Source organism: Euphorbia lathyris, chromosome 4 (assembly GCF_963576675.1).
Source record: "Euphorbia lathyris chromosome 4, ddEupLath1.1, whole genome shotgun sequence".
Lineage (NCBI taxonomy): Eukaryota > Viridiplantae > Streptophyta > Magnoliopsida > Malpighiales > Euphorbiaceae > Euphorbia > Euphorbia lathyris.
The window spans coordinates 46,481,929-46,498,330 of NC_088913.1; positions in this window are offsets into that span (position 1 = coordinate 46,481,929).

Genomic DNA, 16,402 nt, shown 5'->3' on the forward strand with positions numbered 1-16,402 from the left:
GAAAATAAATCACCTAATCAACCTATAATTAATCGGATTCGAGGCTTGTTCGAGGGACGTTTTGCGATTTTCACGAACGATTATTCCCCGAACAGCTTCCGTCGATTTTTCGACCCATGGCCCCAGGTTTGACTTTTAATATAATCATGCTTTTTCGATTTTCGTTTTTTTGCCATATTGGTTCGATTTTTCCATCGGAAAGATGGAAACTTGCTTAACCGATGTTAATTGATCAAGCTTGAATTGCTACCTTTTTAATCATCTTTTAGGGTAACAGAATTTTTTTTCTATAGTTGACTTGTTTCGTTCGAAAGATACTCGCCATGGTTCGTACCAAGCAAACATCAAGATCCATATAAGAGACATTGGGGCCTCATTCCTTGGACGTTTTAGCTTTGTGTGTTCCTACTCGCCTAACAGAAGATGATGTTCATAATTTTAAGATGAAATTTCTGTTTCCGTCTGGTTGGGAGGGCCGCCTCCCTTCAGAATCGAAGACTTCCTATGCCTTTGTTCCTTAAAAATCATTTGCCATACATAAGGCTCTACTTGAGATTGGAGTCTGTTTTCCCCTACCTTCTTTCTTCATGGAGTTTCTGAAAAGGAATAAACTATCTCCATTTTTTGCTCTTTATAACGAAAAGAAGGTAGTTCCGGCTATCAACCTCTTTCACCTATTCTATATTTTTAGGCCTCTCAAAGACAAATCCAAACATTTTTCACTTCAGAGGACTGATATGTGTAATGATGGATTATTTGTTGACGACCTTCGCCCTATCGAGCTATACGAAGACAAATGGATTCTCGTTTTTCCTCATAAGATGGCATGGAAAATTCCTCTTTTATGGAATTGGAGTTGGATTATGAGAGGTGTCTCATGGCCATCGCATTCCAAGCTTTTAGAGAGATATTCTTCCGAGCTCCGCATTCTTCAATGTGCGAAAAATCCTCTTAGTCAGACGCTAACTGCCTTCCATCGTATTTTGACTGACCGGGGGATTATTCCACCTTTGATACACACATATAATGACAAGGCTTTGAGTCTCAATTCTTCATCGGAGGAGACGAAAATGGCTTCTGAATTAGTAAATATGACATATGCATCCGACTCCGTAGATGATCAATCCTTGGCCGAGCCTCCTAACGTTTCTTCAATATCCGAATTATCGAAAATTCCTACATATACCATATCTGAGCTTGGTGAATGGCTTAAATTGGTACATCAAATTATATTTCTTTAGGTAAGATACATCTACTGATTTCGTTGTCCTTTTTTGCAGGTATGACTTCCACGTCTGGACAATTCGCGCTCACCGCTTTGAAGATGGGCAACCAAAAACGTAGTAGAGAGAATGTTCATGATTCGGTAAATTCTAAAGATGATACTCTAACCTCAAAAAAGGCTAAGTCTATTAATGCCTCGATCGACACAAATCTTTGTAGGGAAAATAAAGCCGAATTATCTAAGAAGAAAGATCCTCCCGTTGTTTCTGAGAGCGGGTTCGAGAAGAATATTCCTAATTCACACCAAAATACCTTCCATGCTGATAGGGGCGGCTCAGATTTTTCACATCCCAAAACCCCTCGCATTTCAAGGAGGACACTTCGATCAAAGTCTTTAAATGATCTTTGTCTGTCTTTTCCCTTGTTAGATAGACCCAAGTCGTTCTGGAAATTGTATAGGGATAAGCCCACCATGTCTCGCTCTTTAAACGATGATGATTTTAGGGTGTATCCCGGCTTGCTTGATACAGATTCTGTTTTTCTTCCCGGGTTAGCTTCGAGGTTAATGTATTCCGTTATCTTTCCTCGAGATGAAGAGATATACTTTAAGGATATTCAGCAAAATATGGATTTAGCCGAACGTCAAATTGTTGAGGTGATATCCGAGTTGTTGTGATGTGAATTCCTTTTTGATGTAAATTCCTTTTTGATGTAAATTCCTTCTCATTATTGCAGGGAGCTCATCGTGCTTCTCTGGCATTTGGGTATGCGAGATCATGGCGGAAGAAACTTGATGATTGTCTTGCTCGTAATGAAAAAACAGATCAAATCATCAAAGATCTTCATGAGCGGAACTAAAGCTCGAGAATTCTATTGTGCATCAGGAGAAAAGGGAGCAGACCATAAAAGATCTTCGGGATTATAACAAGAAGTTGCAGTCCGAATGTGATCGTTTCAGAGAAGATGCCACTAAACATTCAATTATGGCCGATGATCATATGAAGTTCGGAGAGAAGATTTGTAAGCTTCTTAAAGATGTTTCTTCCCTTCAAGGCGACTTAATCGTTAAGCGCGAGATGGTTCAAAAGCTAAAAGAGGAACTTCAATCGATCCATGCTACCAATGTTCGATCATATAGGGAGTCTTTCAATTGTTATCAAAGGAAATGTGCTGTAGGAGTTTCTTTCAGTAAAGCAGGCTTCTGCCTTGCTCGCCAAATTCTTGAGGAAGAACATGGTCGATCGTATCCTGAGCTAGTCTTCTCAAAAAAATTGCCTCAATTTCTGATGCACGTCCATGGCAAAGTTTTGATCCTGATGAGGAAGATGTCGCTGCCTCCTTTAATAAGGGCTTCTCTGATGATTTGGATAATCTTAGCGGGCCTTGGACACTTCTTGGGAAGAACGGGATGGCCGATTCTAAAAAGGATGCTTCTGAACATGAAAAAATAGCTGTTTTACAGAACTCGGATGAAGATCATGGAGTTGATAAAGATCTTGATGATGATAATTTTGCTACTCTCGCTTCTTAAAATTGTTTATCGTTTCCTTTGATTTTGAACTTGAACCCTTCTGGATTTAAGTTATATTATAATTATTTAACCATTCCTACTCCCCAATCACTTGAAATTCACTTTCAATTAAATGTGATTTTTATGAACTTTATTTATACTGTTTACGTCATGTTTTAATGGCTTGAATGAAAAATAATCGCGTGTACCGTGGTTTTTATATACCATGTGTCTTAACGATTTTGATGACAGATAATCGCGTGCACCATGGTTTTTATATACCATGCGTCTTAACGATTTTGATGACAGATAATCGCGTGCACCCTGGTTTTTTTACACCATGTGTCTTAACAATTTTGATGACAGATAATCGCGTGCACCGTGACTTTTATATACCATGTGTCTTAACGACTTTAATGAGATATATATGCGTGCATCATGGTTTTGTTACACCATATGTCTTAACGGTTTCGATGAAAGTTGACAGCGTGCATCATGGTTATGCTATACCATATATCTTATAGTTTCGATGAAAGTTGACCGCGTGCATCATGGTTTTGCTATACCATATGCCTTAACGGTTTTGATGAAAGTTAATCGCGTGCATCATGGTTTTTCTATATGGGTGTTTAACGATTTTGATGAGATATATCCATGTGCATTATGGTTTTGTTACACCATATGTCTTAACGGTTTCGATGAAAGTTGACTGCGTGCATCATGGTTTTGCTATACCATATGTCTTAACGGTTTTGATGAAAGATGATTGTATGCCTCATGTTTTCAACATTGTTGCATATATGCAGTATGGAACCCAAGCTATATATGATGAGAAGCTATATTTAAGCTTATGTCGGGCATATCCGTAGGAACCCAAGCGGACACATCCACATTCCTTTTGAGGCATGCAATTATTTCATACTTTATTCTTTCTGTCATTCGGCTCCCAATGTACGTTATTTTTTCTGGATCATCTTCTTTCAGTTGTATTGCTTCAACTTCTTCAACTGGCTTTGGCTTTTTCTTATTATCAGATTCTTCTGAAATCGTCATCATTTCTTCACTCACACCATGCTTTCCCTTCGTGGAAGAAACATAGCAGTTGCGGGCCCTCTTTTGATCTCCTCTCACTTGTCCTATGCCATTTGGTGTAGGAAACTTCATCAACAAGTACCCTGGTGATATCATTGCTCCCATTCCGATAATCAGCACTCTTCCTAGTATCACATTGTAGGCTAGAGATACGAATTTGACTACCATAAAATTTACCATCCTTGTGACACTACAAGGTTCTTCACCCAATATGAATGGTAATTGGACTGACCCTACTACTAGGACGGCTTCCCCCGAAAAGCTAAAGAGTGGAGCTGACACCTTCTTCAATCTATCTAAAGACAAGTTCATTTTCTCAAAACAATTCCAATAAAGAAGGTTGACAGAACTTCCACTGCCAATGAGAATTCTTTCTACCGGGAACTTCATTATAATGACTGAGATTACTAATGCATCATCACGAGGGATGATCACATTTCCTTGATCTGTAGGGGTAAAACTTATGGATTCTTCTTCTTTAATCTTTATCACATTATTGACTTCATAAGCTTGTCTGGCATAAGCTTTCCTTGATGAAGAGGATCCACCAACCAAAGTCTCGCCTCCCGAGATAACCTTTATTATTGGGTATGCTGATTTGTTATCAAGAGCTAGAGCTTTATCTTTTTATCATCTTTTGCTTTGGGGTACCCTCGACCATCACTTTCCCGGTTTTCCATGTATCTTTCTCCTTTTGGGTTTCGTGGCTTTCCTCCTCTCCAACCTTCTGCATAAACGAAATTTTCTAACTTACCTTTGTCGTACTAGTGATTCAATTTCGTTCATCAATTGCCTACATCAATCAGTTGAGTGACCTTGAGTCTTGTGGAACCGACAATAGGCGTCTGTAAACTTCCCCATCACTTTGTCGGCCTTGGGAGGGCATGTAAGAAGCCCTGATCTCTCAATAGCTGCTAGGATGTTAGAACGAGGTTGGAGTAAAGGCGTGAAACTCTCGTATCTTGATTTAGTGATATGTCTTGATTCATTTCTTCCATTCCCTTTTTTTCCATCATCAACCTCATCTCTTTCTTTCCTTTTCTTATCTTGATTTCCTCTCCCCCGCTATATTCCTCATCACATCTTCCGACAGGATGAATTTATTAGCTCGACTGAATAAATCTCCCAAGGTTGAAGGTTGATCATAAGAGAGAGAATTTTGGAGATCTCGCAATCTTGTTCCTTGAAGTACCCCTCCAACTGCCATTCTAACTTGGAGATCACAAATTTCCAAAATTGCAGCACGAAACCTTTCAACATAGTCTTTCAGACTTTCTCTTTCATCTTGTTTTATGGTAAGGAGATATGTTGCGTCTTTTTTCCTCTTGGTGTTGATGATTATTACACTTGTGAATGCTTTTCTCAATTGATCAAAATTGGAGATGGAGTCTTCCTTTAAGCTGTTGAACCAGGTGCGAGCATGATCCGACAAAGTGAGGGAGAAAGCTTGACACATTATAGCATCTTCCCATCCATGTAATAGCATTACAGCCCCATAATTCTGTATATGATCGTAGGGATCACCCTTTCCAGAGTAAGTAACAAGTTGTGGCATCTTGAACTTTCTAGGAAGAGGTTTATTCATGATTTCCCCTGAGAAAGGAACTTTTGGGGCTGCTGGCTCTTCATTGTTTGGAACCAACTTCTTCTGTTCTAATACCTCTTCGATCATTTTCTTGAGATCTACAGTTTCTTTTGTGCTGAACATGGATTCTTCTCCAACCTTCTCATGTGCCTTGAATTTCCTTTATAAGAACTTTCCATAACTTCATGGATTTTTATATTGTTTCCCTTACGTTTTCTTCCCTCACGTGGCTCTAAGATTTCATCGCGTGGTAATTCAACTTCAGGATGCTTTTCCTTGTTTTGAAATTCTTTGTCCCGCATCTCTTCTTGAACAAAAAGCATTAACTCTTAGAGTTGATTATTGTTTTCCTCAAATTTTTTCTTCAACTCTTCATAGTCCGCTAAGGGAACGATGGGCGGCTTAGCTCTTGATGGCTCGTGTTGGTCTTCAACGTGTTCAACATGTTTTTCTTCATTGGTTTGGTGTGCATCGTGCTCGTCCAGAATGTGGGATGCTTGAGAAGGTGGAACTTGAGATCTCTTAGGAGGCATCCCTTTTGATTACGAAAAGAAAAATGACGTAGAACGAATGGCTTTCTGATCTTTTCCCACATACGGCGCCAACTGTTGTAGCCTAAGCTGAATAGTTAATTTGTTGAAAAGGAAATTGATCATCAAAAGGTCCGTTGATCTTTTGAGGGAAGGCGGTCCTTCCGATCAGGCAATGACGGTAGATATTCTAGCGAAGACGGTAGATATTTTTGAGATGACGGTAGATATTCTAGAGCACCGTACCTGTTATAATGTGGGAAGCAATTTTTCCACAAACGCTCCGATGCCTAAGTCAGATATAATAAATATAATATTGATTCTATTGCTCACGATCTAACCCCTTTCCTTATCAACTGAAGGATTATTTATATCCATTGAGGAGGAAGTTACTTGTGGATTATTAGGAAGATACGGTATTGAACGTGGGTGAAGTTACTCAGATAGATAGTAGGTTACGTGTACTAGGGTTATTTCAAAAATGATTATTAATATGTCACTTTTTATATATATCATAAATTAAGTATATTCTAATTAAAAAAATTAAAGGCCACAATTCATAAATTTTAAACTCTAAAAAATATATCCTATATCCATAATATATAAATATATTAAAATATATCACACATCTATAGTTGGTTTATTCTGAGGTACATGATTTTCCCATCTTACACTTCGAGTATATGCTTATGCCCTCCACCTAGAATCACTAACTATCTTGATCGTCGGAGTGTCTTCAGGGACCGATCCCCTCACAAAGACGGCATTCGTAGGATCGAGCATCTCGAAGGAACACCGAGTACAAGTAGAATACCATCTCAGCCACTGTAGTTCGACACCTAATTATTTGGTGCATTACCCGCGATGCGGGTCGAGGACGCAAGGAGGATGCTCCAATTCCTTACCACCCGTTGAGTGAAGCAGTTACTTTTGATAGAAAAGGCGACAGAGCACATGGAAAGGAGGTCCACTACACCTCGCAGCATACCCTAAGAAGATACGCACACCAAACCTTGTCGGGCGACAATTGCAAAACCCGTATCGAAAAAGAATATTGCAAATATCACAAGTCTTCCGGCCACTCGACGGAGAAGTGTCACCAACTGCAGAAGGAAATTGATAGGATCACAGAGCAGGGTGCCCCCCTGAGGTTTCCTAAACATAGAGAGCAAAGCCCGAAGCAGAGGGACACCACCCGTACCGAAGATGCCAAAAGACCAAGGTTTCAGGGGGAAATTCACGTCGACTCTCTAGAAGCATCCCATAAAAGAAAGACGACAGACAAGACCTTGACACTGCAGCCTCCACTCCGAATCAGCCACTCAGAGGCCTCGTCATCACCTTGAGCATCATGAACTTCAATGTACACCGAGTGCTTAGACATAGGAAGCTCGATAAATCTGATCACCTGGGCAGCGCTGCAGCCTATGAAGAACGTCAGCAATGCCCTTTAGGTGGGGATTTTTCCGCTGGTCGGGTTGTTTGAGATCGAGTTCCCTGTCAAAGGGGTCATATCGCTTCCAGTAATCTTGACCCAGAATAGCAGGGAGGTGGAATGCATAGCTGAATGGGTGGTAGTGGACATTCCTTTGGCCTACAATGCGATCATCGGGAGACCTCTGCTGGCGGCCGTGAAGGCCACTGTTAACATTTTTCACCTCTATCTGACTCTGCCCTACCGCGATCCTCGGAGATCGAATGTTAGCCAAGAAATGACAATGGCAGGCCACGCAACCCCGGGCAACACTGTACCTGGAAGATGACCTAATGGACATGAGAGGCTATAACCCCACGCCTATTGAGCCAGTTGTAGATTGCTCCCTCGGGGAGGGAAAAACGCTGGAGCTCGGGACCAGGATACCACCTAACCTCATTGAGGAAATCAAGGCTATACTCATTCGACAAGCAAACATGTTCGGATGGAGCACCGAGGATATCATGGGTGTATCCCCCAATCTGGCAACGCACAAGCTCGACATCGACCCCACTATCAAGCCGGTGAAGCAAAAGAAGCGCATTCAGGCCAGAGACAAACAGGTGGTCATCAAAGCCGAGATACAGAAACTTCTGGCTGTAAAATTCATCCGCGAGGTGCATTACCCGGACTGGCTTTCTAATTTTGTGCTTGTAAAGAAAGCCAGCGGGAAGTACCGAATGTGTGTAGATTTTATAGATGTTAATAAAGCATGTCCTGAAGATTGTTACCCCTTACCTAACATAGATCAGCTTATCGATCAGACAGCGGGGCGAAAGATCCTATCGCAATTCGATGCGATCGCCGGCTTCCAACAAATACCATTAGACCCAGCTGACGCAGAAAAAACAGCTTTCATCACCCACGAAGGCACTTACTGCTATAATGTCATGCCTTTCGGCCTCAAGAACGCAGGAGCGACGTACCAGAGATTGATTGATAAAATGTTCTCCCACCTCATTGGCAAAACGGTGCAGGTTTATATTGACGATATGGTCGTTCTCAGCTCAAAAGAACAGCATCCACGAGATCTGGAAGAAGTCTTCACCATTTTCCAGAAGTTTAACCTCAAACTAAATCTGGAAAAATGTTTCTTCGGCATCCGATCGGGCAAGATCCTCGGCTGTGTAGTGTCGGAGAAAGGGATCGAGCCCAAGTTGGCAAAAATCGAAGCAATCCTCGCAATGAAAATACCTCGTAACCTCCGAGACATGTAGAGACTCAATGGACAACTTATAACCTTAGGACGCTTTATCTCGTGCTCGGCTCAGCGCTGTCTCCCTTTCTACAAAGCGCTAAAGAAGGAACACCCATTCACCTGGTCGACAGACTGCCAGGCGGCTTTCGACGCTGTCAAGACTTTCCTTACCACTCTACCGTTACTCTCAGCACCGACACTATGAAGGTACATTCATCTCTACTTTACTATCGTAGAAGAGGCCGTTGCAATGGCACTGACTCAGACGGAAGGCGAATAGGTTTTCCCAATCTATTTCTTAAGCAGAGTACTCAAAGGGGCTGAAATCCGATATTCGGAAATCGAGAAAGCCCTGTTTGTCATAACACAAGCGTCGGAACGCCTGCGACCATACTTTTAGGCCCATACTATCATCGTCAAGACAAATTACCCTCTAAAGAAGGCAGTGCAGAAACCTGAGGTATCAGGACGAATCATGAACTGGTTCATCCGCCTCTCGCAATTTGACATACGCTTCGAAGCACACACTACCATTAAGGCACAAGTGCTCTCCGATTTCCTCCTCGAATTCATCGGCAACACAACTAACGATCCCGCACCTAACATTGACAGTGTATCCACCAATCAGTGGTCCATGAGTGTCGACGGGTCGTGTGGCCCTAGCCGGGCTGGGGCCGGTGTCGCTATCCGAGGAACAAACAACCTCCACCTCCGATATGCCATTCGACTCGATTTCCCGACCACGAATAATCAGGCAAAGTACGAAGCATTGATAGCAGCTCTCAGACTAGCCAAAACCTTGGTAACAGGGCAACTAACGATCTACTCAGACTCGAAACTAATAGTTTGCCATGTCAATAGCCCCTACAAGGCTAAGGACCCCATCTTGTGCCTATATCTGGCATTAGCAAAGACTCTCATCCTCGACCTCACAAGCAAGGGAATTGCATTGACCCTAATTTTGATTCCACGAGAGGAGAACGAGGAATCGGATGGCATTGCTGCCCTCGCAGTAGGTGAACAGTCCAGCGACATGAATACTCTCATCGAGGTCGCTCCCACCCTCATGATAAAAGCGGAATGCTCACTACAGATTGACCAAGCCAACGCAGCAATCATAGGATGGCGAAGCAACATCATCAATTTCTTGTAAAATGGAACCTTTCTCGAGGACAGGGTATATGCGTCCCTCATCGTGCGACGGTCATGGCGGTATGCTATGCATGACGGCATCTTGTACCGTAAGGCATCCTGCCAGCCTTAGTTGAAATGCATTTTGGAGGAGGAATGAGATCATTGCCTGAAGGAGATACACTAGGGCGTTTGCGGATCGCACCATGGTGCTCGTTCCATCGCAAAAAAGGCTCAGCTCTAAGGACTATATTGGCAAACGATGGACTCCAATGCCGTCAAGCTCGTGCACAGTTGCCAGGCATGCCAAGTCCATGCAAACACCTACCACACCCCGGAAGCACCTTTCAAAGGTATCATCATGCCATGGCCGTTCGCTGTTTGGGGGATCGACCTACTTGGTCCTTTTCCTATCGCTCCATCACAAAAGCGTTTTGTGGTGGTCGCCATTGACCACTTCACTAATTGGATAGAGGCAGAGGCTATTGCCAAAATTACAGCAACAAACGTCATCTCTTTCATCAAGCGAATGATTATCTACAGGTTTGGGATCCCCCACTCGTCCATTACCGATAACGGGCGACAGTTTGACTGTGCTGAATTCCGCAACTTTTGGTCAGCCTGGGGCATCAAAGGCTGTTACACGTCAGTCGCTCATCCACAAAGTAATGGCTTGATAGAAGTCAGTAATCGAACTATCTTACGGAGCATTAAGGCCCGACTTTTCGACAGAGGACAAGCCTGGCCAGACCATATTCCCTCCGTACTATGGTCATATCGAACTACTCCTCACTCGGGCATGGGGAAGACACCGTTCTTCCTCACATACGGGGCCGAAGCTATGGCACCCGCCGAGGTGATATTGCGATCCCCATGATGCGACAGTTTCGATGAGGCAAGTAATAGAGAGGCTCTCACCGAAGCCGAGGATAGACTGGAAGAAGAACGCCTTAATGCTCTACTGAATATCACCACTCACAAGCAAAGCTTATCACGATACCACAATAAAAAAATGCACCCTCGCAATTTTCAGGTCGGCGACCTTGTGCTCCATGATGCCTCTGTCTCTCAATCCCCTCTCGCCAAGGGAAACTATGCCAAACATGGGAAGGCCCCTACAAGATCCACACTATGCTCCACAACGGGGCCTACAAAATAGCGTCCTTAGAAGACAATGTTTTCGACAACAGTTGGAACATTCAAACACTAAGGAAGTACTACCAATAGCTTTTGTAAATCTCCATTCGTTCTTCCATATTAATAAAACTCGGGAAATCCACGCCGAAACAATTATCAATTGTAATCAAGCGAACTCACAAATCCAAGAAAGAGATAATTCAGTAACTGCATGTTATTGTCAATTATAGTCAAATGAGCTACCATTTCAGCTAACTTGCGTGCAAAAAACGAACAAGTAATTCAGTAAATGCATGTTACTGTCAATTATAATCAAGCGAGCTACCATATCAGCTAAATTCGCATATCAGTAATTCAGTAACCGCATATTATTGTCAATTATAATCAAGCGAGCTACCATATCAGCTAAACTCGCATATCAATAATTCAGTAACCGCATGTTACTGTCAATTATAATCAAGCGAGCTACCATTTCAGCTAACTCACGTATAAAAATCAAACAAGTAATTCAGTAGCCGCATGTTACTGTTAATTATAATCAAGCGAGTTACCATATCAGCTAAACTCGCATATCAATAATTTAGTAACCGCATGTTACTGCCAATTACAATCACACGAGCTACCATTTTAGCTAACTCGTATAACAAATAATGGTTTAGCAAATATTTCAGTAACCGTATGTCACTGTCAATTATAATCAGGCGAGCTAACTATTCAGCTACTCGCATATCAAATAAATCAACAAAAATCAGCTACCCGCGTATCGAATGATGACCTGACAAACATAAATAACCACGAGTTATTGTCAAATTATTATTACGGTATTTTTTACATCCCGAACTTCGAGCCAATTATCGTAAGAGGTGGGTCAATACTAGCACTCATAACCTGAAGACGATTCTTTTTCTATTATCACAATTTCCGAACTACAAAAGCAAAAGCATCCAATTACAGCAGGTTTTAGACCCAAGAGCCAGTACAAACAAAATCCAGCAACAATTAAACTACAGACATTACAAGTTACAAATAACAGACGAACGACACACCTCGACAGTTCTTCAAGCACATTTCTTACCGAGGAAGAACACAATCAGGATTAGGTATGGCTTCATCATCCATCAACGCTTGATATACCGCCCTCCACTCATGACACTCGTCTGTATTGTGTCCATTCTGCCGATGGTACAAACAAGCTTTACCAACATGGGTAACCCGATGACCAGGATTGGGAGGGATAGGTCTGATCACACCTTGTCTGAAAAACTCCAACAACACAACACTTCAAGGCTTCAGGGGATCCACGTATGTCGGGCCATTAGGTTTGGACGACGAGGCATGTTGTCCAACTCGGTGAAACTCCACTTCCAATGGCAAGTTTAATACTCGATTAGTCTCGTCAGCTAAGAGCCTCCTAATCCACGAGGGATGCGGATTAACCACGGAACGACTGCCTCATCGGGACCCACAAACCCAATCCCCTCTTGGTATGGCGGATCCTTCCCAGCGGCAGAAAAAGCACTCGCCACAACATCACATGAATCAGTAGCCGACCCTATATATGGAGCAGAACTCTCACTTTTCGCACTACGAGACTTGGAGCTCTCCCCTCGGGCCATCCAAATAGGTGACGCATACCGAGCTCCTCGTTCGCCGACGTAATCAAAACCCATAGGAGGATGATAAATGTAAGGATGCGGCGTCGCAGAGATAGCCTGCTGCACCTCCAAGATTTTTGACGAGTTCACAATGTCAAGAAGAGACATCGCAAAAAGCGTTGGGAGAGATACATTCAAAGAAAATAGAACAACCTATTTATAGCAAAGGAATGATGCGACATACAAGACAACACTAAAAAAGCAGCTGTCAAATCTGAAGCAGAGCATAATGATCACATTGACAAAGGAAAAGTACAAAATCCATTAAAAGATACAGATCAATAAGTACAAATCATCATTACAAATAAGTATCCCTACCCTAGCTACTTCTAAAATTTCTGGCAAAATTCGACAGCTCTTTTCTGCTCATCTTGATCGTACACTTTTGGAGCAAACACCACTTCGGGAGGAACGGCGAAACCGGTCGCATGCGCAGCAGTAAGTACCATCATTCGGTCCATTTTGACCAAAGTATCCTCGCGTTTCGTCGCGAAAGCACACAGGTCAGATGACTCCTTTCGAGCAACTTCGAGGTCCTTTTCAATGTTCTGCTTCTCCGATAACCACGATGCCTTCTCCTTGGTCAAGGCAACAACCTATGTGTTCTTCTCCAAAAGGGACTGATTCGCACGATGCACCTAGCAGACGGCACTCTTCAGGAGAAACTCGCGACTACGAAGCTCCTTTCGCTCCGTATCCACACTTTTCTCCAAATTTGCGCACTGGTCATGCAGCTTCACTATCTCGGCAGCCTGCGCATCGAGGGCCTTGTTTACTTTCAGAATCTTCTCATTGGATCTCTCCAAATCAACTATAGCATTACGCATCCCGGTCTTCAATGACTCTATCGACTTTTCATCGTCCACGCACATGTCGAAGAACCGGTTCGAGTTATTCAACGCCTGCAAATACGGCAAAAATTGAGAAAAATGGATACTATTTTAAACCAGAGGGAAAAACCAGAACTTACCACTCCAAGGGCGGATAACACTTCGAGCGCAAGATCGACCTTTGACACATTCGCCATCCGCTGCGACTCACCAGGGATGTTTGCAATCCTCGCCACAATATGCGGAAGGTCAGAGGTCATCATATCAGCTCCAACTGGCAAGCTATAGACGAACTCCAAATAACGAGCCACCTTACCATCCAGCCTTGACACCATCTCAGGGTGCGAACCAATCACGTCGATCCCTAGATGGGCAGCCACCTCAGCTTCTTCCTCAGTACGCGCCCGCCTAGTGCTCTCGATATTCCCTGCAGTCTCCATGCCTTCAACCATCTTCAGCTTCTCATCCCGACCTGCTCTTATCGTACTTCGCCCTGAGCGCTCGACCCTCTCATCCGGTTCATATGATGACATCAATCTCACCCGCCGCTGCTTTATCTTGAGGATGGTTCAGTGGCACTGTGAGCGGGATCGCAGCATCGAACCCTGCATTCTCGGACGCATCGATCACTCCGCCAATGCTCTGAACCACCTGGTTCGCATCCTCTAAAGAACCATAAGAGGGCAACGAGGCCGAGGTCCCCTCGAATGCATCGACCGGTGGAACCAAACCAACATCAAATTCCTTCAAGTCAAAGTCCATGCTAACCCTCGAATCTCCGACACTTGCGAAGAAGCAAAAAAACGTTTAGGAAAAACGTAAGTCAATAACAAACAAGTTAAAAGCTGCACACCCGAAACACCCCAACATCTCACCTACGACGGCCATGTTCACAGCAATGGACTCGAGCTCAACCAGCTCCCCATTGGTAAACTGGTGACCTTTCTTCCATGACTCAAAGTCCTTCATAGACCACCCAAATATATGAGCCATCCTCCACTGGTTCCAAATCGAGTAACCACAAGCCAGGTAGTGCCTTATCAACCTGTCAACATCTTGTTTGCTCTCTTTATCATACGGAAGACTCTTCAGATAAGTCACTAGCTGTTTCTCTGGCTCTAGCATCTCCTGGGTTACTAACCAGCGACCCGAGTCCATGGGATCCTTATTCCAGGTCACCCTAAAGGGAAAAACACCACGCAGCTGGCGAACCAGAAAATATTAGTGTCGCCATTCTTGGATCTTCTCTTAAAGTCCCTCAAGCACGTTAAACTTCGGATGGGAGAAAGTAACGTGTTGAAAATGAGGACCTTTATTCGGGCGGAAGAAGTGTCGAAATACCAACCCTGTTGCACGAAAATCGGCAGACCTACACAAGGAATAAAATCCCACTAGCATCGTCCACCCATTCTGATGAATCTGACCGGGGCACAAGTCAAACTCCCTCATTACCTCAACGAAGAACAGTAACAAGAGTAGCCGCATTCCCGACTCCATTTGTTCCTCATAGACAACGAGCTCATTGGCTTCACCCGCATGATGAGCACAATCCTCGCTATTTAAAGCACCCAGCTCATAGAGCACCTCTATTCGATAGGCCACCGAGATAGAAGCAAGGTCGGCGGACACTATCGTACTATGTGCATCCTCGACGGCATAGCTGTCAAGACGTTTGGGCCGCCTGGATTTTTCGAAGCGCTTACCATCGGACCCCATGGCACCGGGCAACCTTGACCGCACTTTGGCCCTCATCCGCTCGTACAGTGTCCCTAAGGTTTCACCCTCCTAAATAAGTCCTTCAGACACCTCGACGATTACTTCGTGGATCCCCGCCTTCACACCACCCAAAGGCCTCGCAACACTAGGGTCAGCCCGAGGCACTGGAGGTCGACGAATCTTCGTTTTCTTGGGTTGAAGAGAGTCGGCCTCGCCCTCTCTATCCACTCGCCCCTTACGCTTCGATGCGCGGCTGCGCGACGCGTCTCGAAGGGCAAAATCACCCATGATCACGGAGGGCAACCGTACTAAAGCTCATCGTAAAGAACCCTCTGACATAATCCTCTCCCCCCCCAATTTAAAAAGCAAACATGCAAAATGCAGGGAAGAATAGGATGAGTTACTCACCTCGCTCCTTGCGACAACGGTACAATACAGTCTCCTCGCACCCATAATCACGAACACCGACCGATAGAGGCTTCAGATAACGACAGAACAGGAGCACAGGAGAAAATGGGTGAAGGGAACAAGCAATGAGAACAAAGGAATTCAGGCCAGCAATTAAAGAAAGCGAAAAAAGATTAAACCCCCTAAACCCCTTTTATAAAGATGAAACCACCGGCAAAACAGACCAATAGGTGCAAATTGACGGCGTGTGCACAACAACATTTATCAGAAGCATTTAATGTAAGATAAAATGGGGGTGCACATGTGGAAAGCCAAAGGTCTTATTCCTCATAGCATCCTGCACAAGTAGATAAAGAGTGCACATTTTATACCGACCTCGAACAAGACTGGCGCTATTAACACCTCGCATGCAATACTCGAAATACGACTTCGGGGGGGACTACTTGATGAAGTATATGAAGTTGGCCCATCAGGCCCACCAAGCCCACCGAAGCAGAACTAAGGCCCAGGCCCATCTAGAGAAGCCTATAAATATACACACAATCAACAAGAGAGGTACATGATTTTTCACATCTTACACTTCGAGTATATGCTTATGCCCTCCACTTAGAATCACTAACTATCTTGATCATCAGAGTATCTTCAGGGACCGATCCCCTCACAGAGACGACATTTGCATGATCGAGCATCTCGAAGGAACACCGAGTACAAGTAGAATACCATCTCGGCCACTGTAGTTCGACACCTAATTACCAATTTTACCATTCTCTTCTTTCTCCTCCTTCTACATCTTCATAGATCATTTCTCTCTCTAAGAACATCTCCAATAGATGGTGCTTAAAAGAGTGTCAGCTGATGTGACATTGGATTTGACAACTTTTAAAGAGTGCTTAATATTGGAGCGATGGTGGG